We start from the raw sequence: 21054 nt of genomic DNA, 5'->3' as shown, positions 1-21054 counted from the left end.
GTGTTTTTATATCCACTAAAAAATTGCCTAATCAAAAAAAAATTTTTTTACTATTTTTGAAGCATTTTTTTAAAATATTGTTTTTAGGTTAAAAATACTAAAAAATACCATTGTTATTGAATTTTTTACATGAAAAATGATTCGTTTATTTTTCTAATTAATTTCAAATCATAATTTTATCATAATTTTATTATTTATTCGAAATATTTTGTCTGATTGAAAAAAAATTTTGTTTCCCTTAAAATATTTACTTGTCTGACTGAACAATTTTGTACTACTTAAATCAAATTTTTCAACTTAAAAAAATTCTGTCTGTAAAATTTTTTGAAAAATTAAAAATTTCTAAAAATTTACTTGTTACAAAAAAATTTGTAATAATTGTAAAAATTTACTTGTCTGACTAAACAATTTTGTACTACTTAAAAAAAATTACTCAATCAACTAAAGGATGCACTTTTATAAGAGAATGTTTTTTCATTCATTCTGAATACTTTCTTTTTTGATTTATCCTTTGCACTAAAATTAGAAATAAATTTTTCCACTCTGCTCACAATTTAGAGTTTCAGGCAGAGAGAAAATTGAAAAAGTACCGACTTTTTCCCAAATCGATGATATAGTCGAAGAAAGAAAGAGGTACATCTAACTTTTATTTACTACACTCAATCACTATACCCGTATACCTACGTCTATTCCCAATGCAATCTTTGGAAAAAGTTAAACAATTGCAGTAAGTAAAGTGGAACTTTACAATTTTTGGTCTCAGGACAATTGTAGAAAAACTGTTTTTCACAAATGTTTGTATATATATAGAGTCACTTTTGTTTCAAAACACTAGAATTTTACATTTATTTTCATTTTCTAAATTGGAGTTTAAAAACAAAAAATTCCAATATCTTTTAGTATTTTTCTGTACTCACAGTTTTTTATAAAGATATCAAATTTAGACAAAAAAATACACGTAACATTTTGGCACTACATTTGGTGTTAAAATAACACAGGAGTGTTAAATTAACACTGGTTATATTAATTAGTTAATTAACTATATTAATCTCTGTATTCTTTCATTCATTCTGTCCGCAGTTTGAATTTAGTTTCTGTGTATGTATGTTTTTTTTTTCATTAAAAAATATTGTTTGACAAATCGAAAATATGCAGGTATTTTTTTAATTTTTATTATTTATAATAAAATAATATTACAAATTAGAAACTTTTTAAAAAATTATGATTAACAAATGAAAAATATACCCATTTTGTTTATAAAATATATTGCTTTTTTCTATAACAAATTTCGTTTCATTGATCTAAATTATTATGTAAATTATTCTCCTTCTTATTTATAAAAATACTAGAAAATTATTAATTTTTAAAAAAATTTTATTAAAAAGTAGGAAATATACCCATTTTATGCATAATTTTTATTTCTCAATAACAATATTGTTTACAAACTCATTTTTTTCTTTTCGGGAGAAAAACATGAAATATTCCAGTTTCTTAATATTTTTGTAGAAAATTTTCAATTTTCATAAGGAAATAATTTGCGTTAATTCTATTTCTTAATTTCAATTGTTTTAATAAAACTCCAAATTTTTTAAAAATAAAGGAAAAAATGTTTATAAATTTTATTTGTCAATTAGAAAATTTAATTGTAAATGAAATTAAAAATTTTTGAATGTTTAGAAAATAAAGGAAAAGATTTTATTGAAAAAAATGTTCGGTTAAATTTATTTAAGAATATCTTTAATTGTAAAATTATTCAAAAATAATAATTTCTTTTTTAAATATTTTAAATATTTAATTATTATTTTTCCATAGGAATTAAGATTTTCAAAAATTTCAAATTCAATTTCAAACCTTTATGAAATTAGTCAACTTTAAAAATATTGTTATTTTTATGTTTTATAATAATTAAAGAGGATTGAGTGCTAAAATCATTATTTTATATTATAAGAATATTTTTTCTGTAACTTCTTAAAAATTCTTTTCATATTCTATTCTTATCTAATTTATTTTCAAATCAAATATTTGAATCAAATATTCAAATATTTATTTTCAAATCAATTTTTATTAGAAATTTCTACGAGAAATCAATTACTTAAATACAGAAGTAAATTATTAATTGAATGATTGAATGTTTCTTAAAATTTCTACGAGAATTCAATTATTTAAATTTTAAATACAAAAGTAAATTATTTATTGAATAATAATTCAATGTTTCTTAAAATTTAATTCTTATAAAGAATTTTATTAACAAATTTTTAAATAATTGAATTCTTTTGACGAATTTTAATAAAAAAATTTAGAATAGTTACATTTTTCAAGAAATTTTTTAAAAATTTTATTAAAAATAATTGAAATTCTGCGATGAGTTTTATTATCTCTGAAAATAATTAAATTATTGAGAAGAAACTTATAAAAAATTTGTAAATATTTGGATTCCTGGCAAATTTTTATTATTTATGAAAATAATTAAATGTTTGCGTACAATTTTATTAAAATTGTTTTCAAATAATTGAATTCTTTTGGGTAATTTTATTAAAATAGTAGATATTGAAAATCATTGAAACAAGGAAAAATTGTTGAAAATAATTGAAATTTTATCATGAATTTTATTAAAATTTTTGAAAATAATTTAATTTTGAAGAAGAATTTTTTTGTCTGTAAAAATAATAATTCATATTTTGACGAGATTTTTTTGTAATTTTTGAACATAATTGAATTTTGTGATAAGAATTTTATTACTTTTGAAAATAATTTAATTTCTGCAATCATTTGTAAGTTCTTTAAAATTAAATTTTTTTAGTGTTTTTAACTAAAATTCTAGAAATCCATCATTTTTAATAATTATTTTGAGTTATTAAAATTTTTCAAAAATCTAAGTTCATTAAAATTTCTAATTAAATTCATTTAACATTGAAATTTTATAAAATTTCAAATTGAAACTGTTTAAAGTTCATTTATTTATAAAAATTGTAAACGCAACTCTTTTAAAATTAAATTAATTTTGAATAATTCATTAAATAATTTATTTATTTTATGATAGTTGTTCAAGATTTGAGTTATTTAAAAAGAAATTTTTGTAAGAAGTTGAAAGAATTGAAGGTTTTGTATTAGAATCCGTGGTAATTTTATAGTTTATAAGTCAAACAAAAAAGACAAAAAAATTCAGAATTTTCTTATGAATTCTAAAAATTTAATTTTCTTCATAAATTTTAATAAAAATTCCCGACTTATTCCTGAATTCCCTATGTCAGAATATATGATTATTATAATTATAATAATATTAAAAATATATATTCCAATTCATATTTTATTTTTATCAAAAAAATTTCAATACAAAATTTTTACATTCTATTATTTTTAAAATTGTTAATTTATTTAAAAAAGTGAGTGATTAATGTTAAATTAATACTTATTTTTATTAGGTGTTTAAATAACACACACAAAATTTAACACATTTTTTTCTGTGATATTAAAATAAACCTAATTTTTTTTTAAAATTCTTCCTTAATTAAAAAACTGTTGTTTCTCAACTGCGTGTAATTGACGATAAAAAGAGAAATTTAAAGAATAAAATGATGTGTCAGAATTTAATAATTTCGAATTGCCTTCTTCTAAATTGCAATAAAAACAACAATTTTAATTAAAATCTCAAATTTCAAAGAAGATTTTTATAGCGAGAAGTCAAATGGATCGTTTCGTTAGATAACACGTGGAAAGTATCGATTCTCTATCTCATTCTCTCTCTCTCTCTCTTTTCTTTTTATCCTTTGACTCTTTTTTGCAGATTGGTTACGTCAGAGAAAAGGTAAAGTAAGGCAAAGCGCACTATTTTCTAAAAAGCGCTCTCTTTTACTGCCAAATTGTTTTCTTCGATTTTTAAAATCGTTTCAAATCACTACTGTGATCACTACTCTGACTTTGTTTGTCGCAGTATCGTAATTACTTTTATGTTTTTTTTTTTTTTTTTTTTTGCAAATTACAAAAAGCTTTTACGTTTCGGAAAATGTGTAAAGAAAAACTTTGCAATTCGAATAATGTAATGAAAGTAAACGAAAGTATCATTGGAATTTCTTCATTTGCCATACGATTGGAAAAGAAAAATTCTTGTGACAGAATTTTATTCAGATATTTGAGAGACAAATTTTTTTGAAAGTAGAAAAAAACAATTTTTTATTCATTAAAAATCAGATAAAATATTTCAAAATTCTGCATCGTCTTTTAGTAAGTATTTTAGGTAAAAAGGAATTTTTAGTTTTTTATTACTTATTAGTTACTTATTAGTTTAGTACTTATTACTTATTAGTCGAAACGGTACAAAATTTTTAGATCAGACATGTAAATATTTTCTAAATGATAAACTAACTTTAAGTATAGTACGAAATGTTTTTAGTCAGACAGAAGGAATCTTTGAGAACAATTTTTTTAAGTAGTAAAAAATTATTTAGTCAGGCGAGTGAATATTTTCTAGAAAGCAGAATTTTTTATCCTTTTTTATCCCACTCTGACTCACTAATAAATTTGACTATTGAGAATTCAATCAGACACGTATAAAACGTTTCTGCAATCAATTATATGATACATATATATATGTTTTGAATGGTGAAACTGTGAAATTGATCGAACTAGATTTCCTCTATTTGAATCACTTGCCAAAACATTATAACTGATGTGCATGGTGGATATATTCTCCACTATCAGAGGCTCATTGGACATCCATAAATGCATTCTCTGCACGTATACTTGTTATGTGTACTAGGTTCCCGGGATTTTGTGCTTCAAGCTCGGTCAAGGGATTAGAAAGAAAGATTTCCGTTTATGGATTTAGAGACGGATTTACCTCAACTTTTCATATCAAAGCGAATATTTACTTTTTTACTCTTTCAACTAAAAGTCAGAACTCTATTTACCCCCTTTTCCTCCCTCCCTCCCTCCTACTACCCACCGACTCTTTTACCCCCTTCAACCAACCAACAAATCCTTCTATATCTTCATCTTTTTGCTCTTTATGCATTTTCTATACGGAAAGCGTAGAGCATTGCAAACACGAAAATATCATTTTCTCCTTTGCCGTAACATTTACACTTGTATTTAGATATCAAATTTAACGATCTCAAAAATTGCTTATATAGTCTTTGATTTTTTAAACGTTTCATCTTTAAACACATTGCGATGAAAATAAAAACGGAGATAATGGTAAAAATAATATTTATAATAAAATACTAATAAAAAATAATAATAATAATAATAAAAATAATAATGTAATAATAATAATAATCATAATAATAATTTTGAAAATAATAATAGTAGTAGTAGTAATAATAATAATAATAAAATGTTATGACAAACTTTTAGATAAGAACAAGATGTAAAACAGGGATGGAGGGTCGATTTTCTACAAAAGTGACTTTTTGATTTTATTGGATTTTTACTTTTCTTCTTTCTTCATTATATTTTTATAAAATTTTTATTTATATTTATATTTTATTTTTATTTATATTTATATTTTATTTTTATTTATATAATTTTTATAAAATTTATTGTTCCTAATCATATTATTTAGTAATGTATAAATTTTCTAAATTCTAAGATTTCTAACTTTTATTTTCTCGAAATATCATTTGTTATAAAACTTTTGTCTCAGAAATGTTTTTGAAACTAATTTTAACGTTTTCGAATTAACATTCCTTATCATTTTCTTTACTTCTAATTATTCTTCTTTATAATTTCTATATTTTCTAACTTGTATTTCTTGTAACTATAACTTTACCGAATTGTCACTTCTCATAATTATTATTTTATCGAATTAGTATTTTTCAAAATTTTTGTAATATCAAATAATTTTTTATACGATTTTCTTTATTGTAGAATAACCAGTTTTTATAATTTTATTTTATTCAAATAATTATTTTGCATAATTTTTTTGTTACCGAAATTATATTTTAAATAATTTTTTATTACTCGAATTGTTATTTTTTCTAATAATTAATTTTTATAATTTTCATTTTTCCTAATTCGTATTTTAGATAATATCCATTTTTTCTAAGGTTTAAAACTAATTTACAGTTTTACGAATCGTTATTTGACAGAATAAGAATAATAATCTTCGTATTTCATTCTGTCTGTCCACACTTTGAAGTTAGTTTTTGTGTATGCTTTTGTTTTTTTTTGTTTTTTCTTTTTCGTTAAAAAATATTGTTTGACAGATCAAAAAAATGCAAGTATTTTTATGATTTGTATTAAAAGAATATTTGAAATTAGAAAATATAAAAAAATTATGATTAACAAATAAATTTTGTTTATTATATGCTTCTTTCTATAGCAAATTTTCGTTTGACTGATCTAAATTATGCAAATTTTTCTCCTTTTTATTTATAAAAAAAAGAAAATTATTAATTGTTAAAAAATTTTATTAAAAAAATAGGAAATACACCCATTTTATGCATAATTTATATTTCTCAATAACAATATTGTTCAGAAACTCATTCCTCTCATTTGGAAAAGAAACATTACATATTCTATTCTTTCTGTCAATTACAAATTTAAATTGAAAATGAAATTGAAACTTTTTAAATTCTTATAAAATAAATGAAAAAATTTTACTTAAAAAAATGTTAAGTTACATTTATTTACGAATTTCTTTGATTGTAAAATTATTTGAAAACATCAATAAATTTTTTTTTAAATAAATATTTAATTAATATTATTTTTCCATAGGAACTAAGAAATTCAAAAATTACAAATTCAAATCTTTTTAAATTTAATAACTTATAAGAATATTTTTATAAAACATGAAGATAGCGATTGCTCCGAGTCGAAGACTCGGAGTGATCGATTTCTTCATGTTTTATAATAATTAAAGATGACCGAATGATAAAATTATTGTTTTATATTATAAGAATATTATTACAGTTACTTTTACAAAATTATTTTCATCATTTCAAATCAATTATTATTTTCTACAATTTTTAATTATTTTTTATGAAAATAATTGAATTCCTTAAAAAAAATTTTATTATTTAAAAAAATAATTGAATAATTGCGAAGGAATTTATAAAAAATTTGTAAATAATTGAATTTCTGAGAAATTTTTATTATTTATGAAAATAATTAAATGTTTGCGTACTATTTTTGGGAATTTGAAATTGATTTGAAAATAATTGAACTTTGGGGGAAGAATTTTGTTATTTATCAAGATAATTGGGATTTTGACGAGAATTTTTTTCAAATTTGAAAGATAATTGAATTTTATGAGAAGAATTTTATCACTCTTGAAAATAATTGAATTTCTGCAATTATTTGTCATTTTTCCAAAATTGGATTTTTTTTAGTGTTTTAAACAAAAATTTGAATTACAAATTTTTAAATTTCATTATTTTTAAAATTGCTAATTTTATTCTAAAAAATTAGCTGCGCGCTTTAGGGCGCGATTTGTTGCTAGTTCATTTATAATTCACGAAGCAATAACAATAAAATTAAAAAAACGAAATTTTATTAACCTAATTTTAATTTAATATTTCAAGAGTAAAGAAACAAGATTTCTACTGATCCTGGAAATCTTAAACATATTTTATAATTAAATTAAAACTCATTTTTATCGAATCAAACTCATTATGTATTCAATCAAAATTATTAAGTTTAATTCAAAAATAATTTTTAGTTGACTGTATAACAATGAGAATTATGTTTGATTCAAATATATTGTTTTCTTATTTTTATCAAAAAATTTATCGTTTATTAATTTCCTTGAAGTATTGATTAAAATTTATTAAATTCAAAGCTAAATAAGATTTTCTTATTTTTCTTTTGAAATTTTCATTTAAAAAACAAATTTAAAAAGAAAATTTAAAAAGTAAACGCCTTTTGAATTGAAGGTAATACGAAATAAAAAGAAATGTTATGCAAATGTGAAAAAAAATTTTAATTTCAAGTTCTCTTTATCATTTTTATATTAAAAAGAAGTCCAGTTTCTTTTTATGTGGAACAGAATAAGACAAAGAATATATATATGGAAACTGTGAAAATAGAAACAGAAGTTAGTTACAAACCTGAAAATGTTTCAAATCTACGTAACGTTTCCCCTTATCTTCACTACATTTACGCCAAAGAAACAGTCACAAGACACGGAATTTCCTTTGCTCATCTCTGCAGAAAGAAATTCCAACGTTCTTTTATGTTTCCGTCCCTCCCCCACAGGGCTGACACGACCAGCTTACATAGTGTCCAATGTGTTGAAAATGGCCACCAGATGTCGCTAGTAGTAACTTTGTCCATTCCGCGTTCTGCTATTCTACTCCTGTTTAAATTGTTTCTTGTTTACATCACGTGTTCAAGTCGTTCAAATCGTTGAAATAATTTCAGTTTAATGGATTTAATTCACTGAATTTCATTATTATGGTTAAATGCATCGCTCCCGGATGCAAATCTGGTTACGCAAGTAATCCAGAAAAAGTGCATTTCTTAACCGTACCAAAAGAGGAATCTGTATTAAAATTGTGGCAGAAAGCCATATTGCGGAAAGATTTTACCGTCAAACCCGGTCAAAGTGTTTGTGAAAAACATTTTCAAAAGGACGAAATTTTATTTGAAAAAATAATTACAGGACCTGACGGAACTATTCTAGGAAGGGTAAGTATCGACCGTATCGACTAAATTAAATTGTGAGTAAGTAAATTATATTGCTAATACAGTCATTGTCGTTTCCTGAAATTTCATTCTCTCTATCATAAATAATTTATATTTAAAAGTCATTAATTACAATTTTTAGAAAGTATATTATTTATATTTTTTATTAAACGAGTATTTTGTAATTTATATAAATTTTGTTGATTGTTACTGATTTTTTTGTATATTATTTAATAATCTTACAATTTTTTAATGTAGAGTCCTTATAAATGTGCAAGATTGAAAAAGGGAGTTTTGCCGTCAATATTTCCTGGCTGTCCTGCATATTTATCGAAGGCTTCTACCAGTACTAGAAGACCACCAACGAAACGGAATTTTGAAAATAAAAATAATGAGTGTGATGCTGGAAGTACGTCGAAGAGGAAAAAGAATGATCAATGCATCAATTTAGAAATGGAATGGGATAAAAATGAAAATGAAACGAATAATGAAAAATCTGAACACAATCCACAATTTATTTTTGCTACTCTTTTGGAAAAGAACGATATTTCTTTTCCAACTTCTTGGTCTCGACAAAATATTTCTTCCGAAGGAATTAATGTCTTGCAATTCAGTCAGTGGATCGTAAGAAAAAAGGATACTGACTTTGAGACAGTGTGTACCAAGCAAGTCATTTTAAATAGCACTATGGAAATTAAAATTAAAATTATGGGCAAAAATATAGAGACTGAAAAATTTAACTTAAAAACGAATGAAATAACTGCAATAAATGAACTCGAGGATGTAATTAAAACTGTTGATGAACGTAGGGTTTGCTCTGGCTGTGCAAAAATAAATGCTGAAGAAAATATTATAAATTCGATTACTTTTCGTGATAAAGAAGGATATTTACGTCATAAGTCTTGTCCTTTTCTTTTAGAGACTGACGAAAAAAATAATGAGTGCAAATTTTGTATTCGTGTAAGGCATACTCTAAATCAAAAAAAATGCGTATTCAAAAAAAAAAAGAGAGTACAATGAAATATTTAAAAATAAATAATCTCAGCCCAGAAAGAAGAAGACAAATAGAGTATTTAAACAGGAGATTGCAGTCTAAAAAAAGAGCAAATAAAAGAGCAAAGCAACGAATTGACGACTTAAAAAAGGAAGTTGAATGGCATCGACAAGAATTGAACAAAACAGACACTGAAGTTCTGAAGAAAATTTTATCAAATCAAAAAAATGTAAGTTCTAATGAGCATACAGTAATAATGGCAATTATCGCGGCTGCTGAAAAAAAAAACCCGAAAAACAACAGATACTCTGATAAATGGGCAATTCTGTGTCTACTTTTACACATGCGTTCACCTGCGGCCTACAGATTGTTGAGGGATAATAAAATATTACCATTGCCGTGTACGAGAACCATCAGAAGGTATTGAAAATTAATTATCATAAATATTAAAAAATGTTCATTCAAAAAATAAAATAATAGAAATTTAATTTATATTAAAAAAAATTTTTTTTATTATAAAGTTCATTACTAATGCAAATTATTTTCAATTAAACTTTTCTCAGGTACTTGTCTCACATTGACATTCCGTGTGGTTTTGATCCACGTTTCTTTGAAGTTTTAAAAAAATATTTTGAAAACAAATCTGAAGAAGAACGTGACGGGTTAATAATATTGGATGAAATGAAGACACGGAAAGGTTTACTTCTAGATCAAAATACTATGAAATATAAAGGTCTTTCAGATCTTGGTCTTGAAGAATCACCACAAGATATTACCCAAGATATGGCGAATTATGGATTAGTAATTGCTTTTCAACCACTTTATGATAACTATACACAGCCAATTGCTGTTTTCGCTTCCAAGGGACCTGTCACTGGCGATGTTTTGACAAAATTATTGCTCGAAGCAATATGTTTCTTGGAAAAAATTGGAGCAAGAGTACACGGATTAGTTACAGATGGAGCGTCAACTAATAGACGAATTTGGACTGAACTAGGGTGTAGTGGGAAAATGTCGTCATTAAAGTGTTCAATAGAGCATCCGACAGATGAAAAACGTGAATTTTTCTTTTTTTCAGACACGCCTCATCTAATGAAAAATGTTAGAAATTGTTTAGCAAATCGAAAAAAATTACTAGTAAGTTTTTAAAAAATAATCAGGGTGGCCACAAGTTTCAGTTTATCAATTTCCCTGACATTTCCCTGACAATTTACTGACATTAAAATTACTTTCCCTGACAAAATTCTTTTTAAAGGAAAATATGAATGTTTACGGAAAATGGGTAAAATTTATGAATTTGAATAATTTCTAAAAATTACAATTATAACCCTTCCTGAATTCAAATATTTTTTACAATTTTCAACTAAACTTCATCTCTGAATCAATTAATTTAAATAATTTCCCAAAAGTTCTTCTAGAATTCAATTATTTAAATACAAAAATTAAATTTTTTTTAATAATTGTAATTAGATAAATATAATAGTTTTTCAATTTTGATTAATTTCCAAACAATTAAAATTTGGTTAAATCTTTTAGAAATAATTGAATTTTTGAAAAATATAAATAAAAATTATCAAATTTTTGAAGAATTTCAATTATAAACAGGACTCCAAAAAGTAAAATTTCATAAAGTTTTATTTACATTGTTCGAAGATAATTGAATCTTAAAAAATTATTATAAAACAATTCTAATAATTAGTTTTTAAAAATATTTTAATGTAATTTTTCGAAAATAATTAAATTCCTTAAAAAAAATTTTGTATAATTTAAAAAACTAATTAATTTTTTTTTTAATTTTAATTAAAAATTTTGAACTTTATTGTATTCTCCAAAATGTTAAAAAGAATTCTAAAATGTTATTATTTTTGTATGTATGAACTGAATTTTTGGAATTATGTAATTGAAAATACTGAAAACATTGAATTATAAAAAATTAGAAGCTAATTTTCATTAATTTTCATTTTTAAATTTACCTTTAAAGATTTTTCATTAAAATTTTTGATATTTCAATTATTTTCAAAATTTGCAATTAAAATTCTTCAAAAATTGATTTTTAAAAATTGTAAATAAATACTTTAAATACTTGGAAGAAAAGTCGAAAAAGTCGCAATTTTTGAAAATAAGTCGAGAAAATTCTCAATTTTCTTAATTTCCCTGACAAAAATTTTTTTCCTGACATTTCCCTGACTTTACTGACATGAGGCCACCCTGATAATGTCGAATATTTAATTTAAATAGGAAAGGAAATTATAAATCAATTTTATATCTGTTACAAATTACTTTTAATTAAACTTTTTCTAGGCACTGGGCTCACATTTAATATCTATTTTTTTTTATTGTTTACTCTTTATCTAAATTAGACTTTTGAATTTATTTTAGGTAGATCCAAATGAAAGTCCTATAGAGTGGGAATATTTTGAAATTCTTCACAATTTGGATAAATTACAACCAGCTTGTAATAGACGATGCCCGAAAGTATCTGATGCTCATATTGACGTTGCTAAAAATAATTTAACGAAGATGAGAGTTTCGCTTGCAGTGCAAGTATGATTGAACATTGTTCTATAAATTTTGCAATTGTGCTTGATTTAACATGAATATTAATTTTTTCAAATCATTTGTTCTAGATCTTAAGCAAATCTGTAGCTGAGGGTTTACGCTTTTATAGACCATATGAGGACCGTTTGAAGAATTCGGAGTCAACTGCAAAATTTTGCGAAATTTTCAATAATTTATTTGATGCTCTGAACCGAACATCTGTTAACACAGGGTTGCATCTAGGCTGCGCCGATTTTGAAGTAAATATATTTCTGGTCTCTGTAACAGCTGATAAAATATTTTTCAGTTTTTCTACATTTTAACACCTCTTATAATTTTAGGTTCTTGAAGAAACTTTAAAATGGTTAGACAAATGGGAAAAAAGAGTGGCAGATAAAGAAATTGATTCCCAATACTTTCTTACAGAAAGTACAGCCAATGGTATTCGAATGACTATTCACTCAACAATATCATTGGCTAATTATTTATTAAAAGTAAAAAAGTACAAAGAAGTGCTAACGGGAAAAATTAATCAGGACCCTCTGGAGGTAAGTACATAAAATACAAACCGCTACAAGGTTGAAATTGGGTTTACTTTGCTTCCTCATGAAGATTTTCTTCTTTTTTATAAAATTAACTATTCTGAAAATGCCAAAAACTTATTAATTTAAAGTCGCTTAGAGTTCAAAAATAGATCAAATTTACAATTTTAAAAATATTTTTAACTTCCAAATTTTCGGTAAAACAATACTTTCAAGAGGAAGCAATGAATAAAGTGAATTTATGGGTATTTAAATCTTCATAGAATAAGTTAAATAAAAAATAAATTAAACCGTTTTTGTCTGTGTTGTGTTGTCCAATTTTTTGCGCAGAGGTTTTTTGGGACGATCCGATTAGCTGGAGGTACTAATGACCACCCTGCCACTCCGACTTTTCTTCAAGTGTATAAAATTTTAACATTTTACAGTGTTCTAAAGCCACCTCCTACAGGAAACTGCAAAATTGATCCTTCGGCACCCACTGAACCCTTACTACCCATATCAAAATTAAAAGAGATTTATAAAAAAGAGAAGAAAAAGGATTTTTTGAAAATAATTGAAGAAAAATTGAATAAGGTGATCGCGCATGAAGACGGTGATTTTTCCGATTTCACAGATGCTGTGGATCACGATTATGATCTACCTTATATAGTAGATTGTTTGATGTACTATATAACGGGACAGATCTGTGAAAGAATTAAAAAAAGAAATTGCGTCAACTGCAATTCAGCTCTGTTCTGTGATGAAAATGCCAATCAGAAAAATCATCCAATTTCAAAAATAATTACTTTCAATCAAGATAATGAGCTTTGTCATCCTAATTTTAAATTATTTTTATTTATAAAATTAATTGAAAATTCGTTTTCCGTTCACTGTAAAAACAGTAACGTTTTTGATCTAGTCATTGATGACATAACTAGAAAAAATGCCTTTTTTATTAATTGCAATGAGCATGGAAAAGAAGTTTTAGCTTTTATTATCCTCTTCTATTTACAAAATAGAATGAGGCAGTTCAGCAAAATTTTCTTAGCAGATGCTAAGAAGCAAAATTTGCAAAAAAAGAAAGCAGCTAAATTAGCTGATGGTTAATTTAATTAACTGTTTCACATTATTGAGATAATATAAATATGAAATATAAAATATTTTATATATAGAGTAAATAAAAAAACATATTAGAAGCTCAATAAAGCTGTAGAATACCTATTTTTAATTTAAAAAATTATTATTATTATTATTATTATGTGTCTTCACCTAATTGCATCTATTCTAATATTTATTTATTTATTATTTTAAAAAATCAAATTCAGATGGTTTCTTTCCTAATAATTTTCGACTTTTTAAATTTTTGTATAAGTTTTTTCATATAATCTCATAGGACAAAGCGGACAAAGTTACTACAAGTGACCTCTGGTGGTCATTTTCAACACATTGGACACATTGCACCATGGTGAAGCATAGATCGTGTCAGCCCCGTGCCCTCCCCAAACATTTCTCGTTTCCTTCTACTAATTCGGAAATGTTGACGATAAATTACATAAAAACTCCATATTTGAAATGACTTCGTATTTTTTTTCATGTTTTTCCAAAATATAATTAAACAATTTTGATATTTCATTATGTAATTTTTTTTAATTGAAATTGAAACTAAAACCGCTGCCACACTGAAAAAAAATGTTTTCAAATTTAGAGGATTCCTCTTTTTTTGCAGCATTTTTCTCTCTTACATATGGGCACTAAACTTTTTCTTTCTAATTGAGAGGATTTTCCTTTTTTATATTTGTTATTAAATGTCATATCACTTTTTAAACCGTTTGAAGCTGCGTTCAGAAAAACAAAAAACAACTTAAAAATTTTTTTTCTAGTTTGAATGTCTTTCATTCATTCACTTTTTCTATCCCTCACACTCTGAAGTTGTCTTTTGTTTATACTTTTGTTTTTTTAACTTTAGATAGATTGTATATTATATTATGTTATGATTATTTTTAATTTATAATTAATTCAAAATTGTAATGACAAATAGAAATCATTAGAATTTTTTTCACTTCTTTTCATTAAACGACTAAAATTTTGTTAAATATTATGTTTTTTCAAATGGAAATTATGCAGATTTTTGTTCCATACTTCTAAACAAAATTAGAAAATTGTTCAACAACTGTGATTAAGAAATAGAAAATTTATTTATTTTGCATTATTTTTAATTTTACTTTTTGGAACAGGATTTTCTACAGGAATTAAGACTATTAAAATATTAAGAATATTAAAAAAATTATTAATAATAATAAATAATACATAAAATCATGATGCTAAAAATAAATACAGTAATAATTTTGACTATAACAATACTCGTAATAACATTTACCGATATTAATTCTTGTATACGTTTATTAATTGATGGTAATGATAATCATAACTTTTATCATAAAACAAAAAGTTATAAAATAAAATTTTATAATGCTTTTAAAATCCGGCAGTAAATAAAGCACTAAAGTTTTATGCACAATATATAATGAGGTATAATTATTTTAAAAATGTCAATACTGCGTTAACTAATTACACATTTTAATGAACATACGCTGCAAAGAATGAAAATGTAAAAAATTCTATGGAAATATATAAAAAGATTTTTTGAATAGAAAATTTTTGTGCAATTTTTTTATTGTATAAAAAAATTTATTATATATACCTACTATTTTTGTATATTATTCTTTAATAAAAATATTAGTTTGAAAATGATAATAAAAAAAGAATTAATAAAAACGAAACTTTTTGTATAGATAAAAATATTTTTAATTAAAAGGAATAATACTTTTTAAATTAGAGAAAATGGTAAAATTATTCATTTGAAGAAATTTTGTTTAATTTTCCTTAAAAATTACTTCTATTATAATAAATTTTATTTGACGGAATGGAATGAACTTCGATTAAAGAGGAATTCTATTAAATTCGAAATGTTTGTTCGATTCAAAAAGCATTTATAAATTTGATTCTGGAGGGTATTTGGACATTTTTAAGAATTTCACATTTAAACGAATTGTAGTTAATTTTACAATTTAGAATTTTAGAATTTTCTTATTAGAAGATGAAAAAATTTTTATCTGAATTAAAAAAACTTTCTTGTAATGTCATTTATATTAATCAGACAACTTACTTTAAAGGAGAATAAAATATTCTAGTCAGATGTAAATAAGTAAATAAGTAAGTAAACAAAATAAGTAAATAAGTAAATAAGTAAAAAATAAGTAACGAAGTAGAAAAATGTGAAAAAGAAAGAAGAAAAAAAAAGATAAAAAAATAATTATTTTTATGATAACTAAAGTATACTAAAGTATACATTTAATTATCGAGGAAGACTATTTCTACAAAAATATGAATTTCTGTTTAAATAAATAAAATAATTATCAGTTTCTAATTAATTATAATAGTTTACAGAAAATCCCATTTCTTGACCCACATACATGTAAAGCTAGTTCCAAAAAGTTTTCGTCTACATTGTAAACATTATCCCTAGTAGAAATTTGTCGTGGCATGACTAGATTTATTCAAGTTACTGTACAGTTTTAGTCATGGAAGTTTAATCTAGCTTAACTGGCGAATTACTAGACAGCTACTGCATAACACTGTTAAAGAAAATATAAAGTTGAACTTGATTATTACTGCATAGAAGTCCTGTACAGTTATTTTCATGGCACTGTCGAGGCGTTCCGAGAAATGATGTTCCAAAGTTTGTCGTGGCGTTAGCGCTACCGCCAGTTTCAGTAACTAAACAGTTGTGTATTGACATTTTCGAAATATTTTCTATAAAATAAATCTTTTGGTTTTACAGTTTATAGTTTTTATAATTTTAATTTTGTTCTTTTATTTTACTGTTGACAACTAAATAACAAATTTTTTAAATTATTTAATATTAAAATTTTGATTTAATAATAAAAATTTCTTTTCAATCAAAATTTATTTTTAATGACAATTCCTTTAGAAAAAAAAAATTTTTTTAAAATTCGCTTCAATTAATTGAGTTAATTAAAATAACTAATTTTTTAAATTCAGAAGACAATTTCTTTTCAAGATTATATACTCTTATTATATGTATAAATATTAATTTAACAAACCTGTTACATACAAAAAGTTAGAATTGGTCCAATAAAGTGAGGTTATGTTTTACATTGATGAATTGACGTTGACATATGTATAGCTCTCCGATCTGAATAACAGAACTGTCTATAATTAATGACAGTAGACAGTAACAATTTATTACTAATTCCTTACGGAAAAAATAGACATAATTCTAGTTACACCCGCGAATTATTTCTTTCAGTGTATACTCTGATGTATTTATGGAAAATGTCTACACAACACTGTTCAGTTGCTGGACTGACGGTAGCGCTAACGCCACGACAAACTTTGAAACATAATTTCACGGAACGCCTAGACAGTACCATGAGAATAACTGGACAGACAGAACTTCTATACAGTAATAATCAATAAGTTCAACTTTAGAGTGTTATGCAGTAGCTGTCCAGTAATTCGCCAGTTGAGCTAGAAAAGATGAAAAAGGGAACTGCTTTACCTGCCGGTAGAGTATGGTTCTTATTTTTCCGGAATCGTCCATCGACTAGAACGGCCGTGATGCGTAAAGCGTGCGTTTAGGTATTTCGTCCCAGTGTGACCCGAGTTCGCTCCCCGAAACCGCTAGATATTTTTCGTTTGAACTGAATTAATTCTTCATATTAGGGTTTACTTATAAGTTTGTAGTGTGATAAAATAATAATATTTATTTCAGTGTTGTGCTTAATTAAAGGAAAAAGTGAATGTTGTTTAATGTAAAAAAATGACATGTGTTCAAGAATCAGTAATTTTTATATTTTTTTTTAATTATGTAGTTATTTAAAAATAATTTTACAGATAATTTATTATAAATCATTTATTATACGGAACAATAGATACACCAACAGTAAAAATATAGTTTCGTAAAATTTTAATTTATTTAATTTGTTGACAAAAAAATTTAACGTTATATTTTCAAATTTGTACGTGTTTAATACGTAACGTCAATATAAAGAAAGTTTTGACATTTCCAAGTGAATTATTTTGTATAGTTTTTCTACAGGACTGATGATCAGAAACTGTAAAATTTGACTGGACAATAACTTGAAGAAATTAGCGTGACATCACTTTATAGTTTTTAGCCAGTTTAACTGTAAAGTGCCTCGAAATTTTCCAGTGGAACTGTCCAGTGCCCTTAAAGATACTATGACAAATTTCTACTAGGGATATATTGACATTTTGACTTTTGGCTCGTAAATTGAAATAAATTGCCCGTATTGGTATGCAAATAGAAGGAGTCCGTAAAGTCGAAGAAGCTGTTTAATTACTCGGACGTTCAAGCATCACTGGGACGAAGCGTTTAAAGTTCCTGAACCCTCGTGATGGTTGGAGGGCATGTTCGTATAGTTTCATGTGCAGAGGCAGTGGAAGCATACAACGCAAAGTGAAATTGGAATTGTTCTGCGTATCCTGATTAATGGATGCTACGAACGTGCCAACTATGTGTGTACTCTCCAGCATCGTTTTATTTTTATCTCTCTTACTCTTTTTTCTGCTACTCTTCTTTTTTAATCACTTTTTTCATTTTCTGCGCATAAAATCGAAAACTATCATTAAAAATACTCCTGCGGCTGGTTTTTCTACTGTGCCATGATCTCGTTTACCTTTTTTTTTTTCTGAAAACAACCAACTTTTTTATGCACACCACATAAATAACAATAAACCCAAATAACCATAAAAAAAGGATTTTACTCATAAAAATCACATCTTTTTATGTCAGACGCAGAAGTAAATTTTTTTCATTTTATCACTTGCAGTCTTTAATTATAATGATGTACGTGCACGTTCTTTGGAAATTAGAAAACACACTTTTTGCATATATCCTATAATAAAAAAAAATTAAAATTAAAATTAAAATTAAAGCTCGTGCCATTTAGATAATAAAACATTAATAAAAACTTTATAAAAATTGATTATTTAAACAAGTTAAAGCAATAAAAAAATTATATCAAAATCGTAATTAATTAATTATCAATAATAATTATTAATAATATTAATTAATTAATAAATAATTTTAATATAATATAATATAAAAATTTAATATAATATAATATAATTTTAAGTAATTAATTAATTTATTAATAATTATAATTATTAATTATTTATTATCGTAATCAATTACTGCGAGATTAGGCCAATTACAGCGCGCCAGTTACTGCGATGAAAATAAAAAACAATGAATGAGGATAAAAATTCAATTTTTCGAAAAAAAAAAATTTTTTCCCAAAGAAAGACATCTTTTATTCTCTCCAACTTTTCAGAATTTATTGGTACTAATGTTTACTATTTAACATAAAAATATTATTTAGTATTATTTTGCTTATTGAGAGAAAAAAATTATTTTCAATTTTTTACTAAAAATTCTAAAATTTCGCATCTTTTCAAATTTCTATACTTGTACCTTCGATTATTAATTTTTACATAATTTTAAAAAATATTGTCAAAAGTAAAGAATGTAGATAATTAACAATAATATTAAACTTTAAAAAACAAAAAGTTTTTAGTTTAAAAAAACAAAAAATAGTGTTTTAAAAGAAGCAAGAAGAAAGAAGTCTTCCACTTATTTTTTTGACATTATAAGTAAATTTTAAGTAGAATAACATTTTTCAGTCAGACAATGAGTTTTAAAGTAGAATAAAATTTTTTATTATCCCAAGTAATTTTAAAGTGAAAAAGGATCGATTATTGAGAAAAAAATATTTTAAGTAGAAGAAAATCGTTTGGTCAGACAATTAAATTTTAAGTAGAATAACATTTTTTAGTCAGACAATTAAATTTTAAGTAGAATAAAATTTTTCAGTCAGATAAGTAAATTTTAAGTAAAATAACATTTTTTAGGCAGACAAGTAAATTTTCAGTAGAATAAAATTTTTCAGTCAGATAAGTAAATTTTAAGTAAAATAACATTTTTTAGGCAGACAATAAGTTTTAAAGTAGAATAAATTTTTTTATTATCCCAAGTAATTTTAAAGTTAAAAAGGATCGATTATTGAGAAAAAAATATTTTAAGTAGAAGAAAATCGTTTGGTCAGACAATTAAATCTTAAGTAGCATAACATTTTTTAGTCAGACAATTAAATTTTAAGTAGAATAAAATTTTTCATTCAGATAAGTAAATTTTAAGTAAAATAACATTTTTTAGGCAGACAAGTAAATTTTCAGTAGGATAAAATTTTTCAGTCAGACAAGTAAATTTTAAGTAGAGTAACATTTTTCAGTCAGATAATAAGTTTTAAAGTAGAATAAAATTTTTTATTATCCCAAGTAATTTTAAAGTTGAAAACGATCGATTATTGAGAAAAAAAATCTTTCAAGTAGAAAAAAATCGTTTGGTCAGACAATTTATTTGTAAGTAAAAGGAAATTAAATTACTCTCAAGTAAAACAAATTTATTTAGTCAGACAGTAAATTTTTTTAAATTAGAAAAAATCTTATGTTTTTTAATCACGTAGAAAAAATATAAATATTTTTTAAGAAATAAAAAAAAGATTTAAAGTAGAAGAAATTTTTTTTAGTCAGACAAATTACCTACTTTTATGTAGAACAAATTTTTTTTTAAATATAATTACTTTAAAGTAAAAATTTTATTTCGTACAATCTTTTTTTTTTGTTATCTCATTGTTTTGACAAAATCTGTAGTTATAAATAATATATAGATCGTCAAGGGGTTAAATATCATGATTATTCCTTCAACCTTTTAATTTAATTTTACCTTGTAACGGATAAGATTAAACTTGTTGCACTGACAATAAAAATTTAATTACTGTCAATTATCCATTTTTCACATGAAATTAACTTTACTTGTGCAATTTATAAAAATACAGTGAATAAAAAAGGAAATCCATTTTAAAAAATAAAGTTCAAGTCTTCAATTTAAAAAGTTAGGTATAGTCCATGAACCCTTTTAGAGTTCTTTAACTCAATATATGTGGATGGGGTGGAAAAAAAAATATATATATACAAATGTGTCTGTGTGTGTGGAAAGAAAAACTTCTGGTACTCTTTTCTAGAATTACTTTATAGTGCACCGTATAAGTTAGTGCTAAATCGTTTTTATTTTATGCTCTTTCATCTGTTTACATTTACGAGGATAGATCCTCGTAAATTACATCTCATTCAATGAAGACTCTTTCAATAAACTCATATCCGTTTATTAGTACATTGATGCCATTTTCCTCCTTCCGCAACGACTTTTAATAAAATCTGTTTTCTGTTCATATTGAATTTAATATTATTTTTAAACAAAAAATCTCCCGAAAA

At 24.1% G+C, this 21054-nt stretch overlaps 1 protein-coding gene across 2 annotated transcripts in view; it reads right to left on the bottom strand.

Moving 5' to 3' along the window:
- LOC122504579 (metabotropic glutamate receptor 7-like) overlaps nt 1–21054 on the bottom strand; it is a 330791-nt gene that overhangs the window by 249600 nt on the left and 60137 nt on the right. The window lies entirely within an intron of this gene.

The sequence above is a fragment of the Leptopilina heterotoma genome, unplaced genomic scaffold (genome assembly GCF_015476425.1).
Source record: "Leptopilina heterotoma isolate Lh14 unplaced genomic scaffold, ASM1547642v1 Lhet_305, whole genome shotgun sequence".
In the NCBI taxonomy this organism is placed as follows: Eukaryota; Metazoa; Arthropoda; class Insecta; order Hymenoptera; family Figitidae; genus Leptopilina; species Leptopilina heterotoma.
Note: the sequence above shows the minus strand (reverse complement) of the source record. Positions and strands in the feature narration are given on the sequence as shown.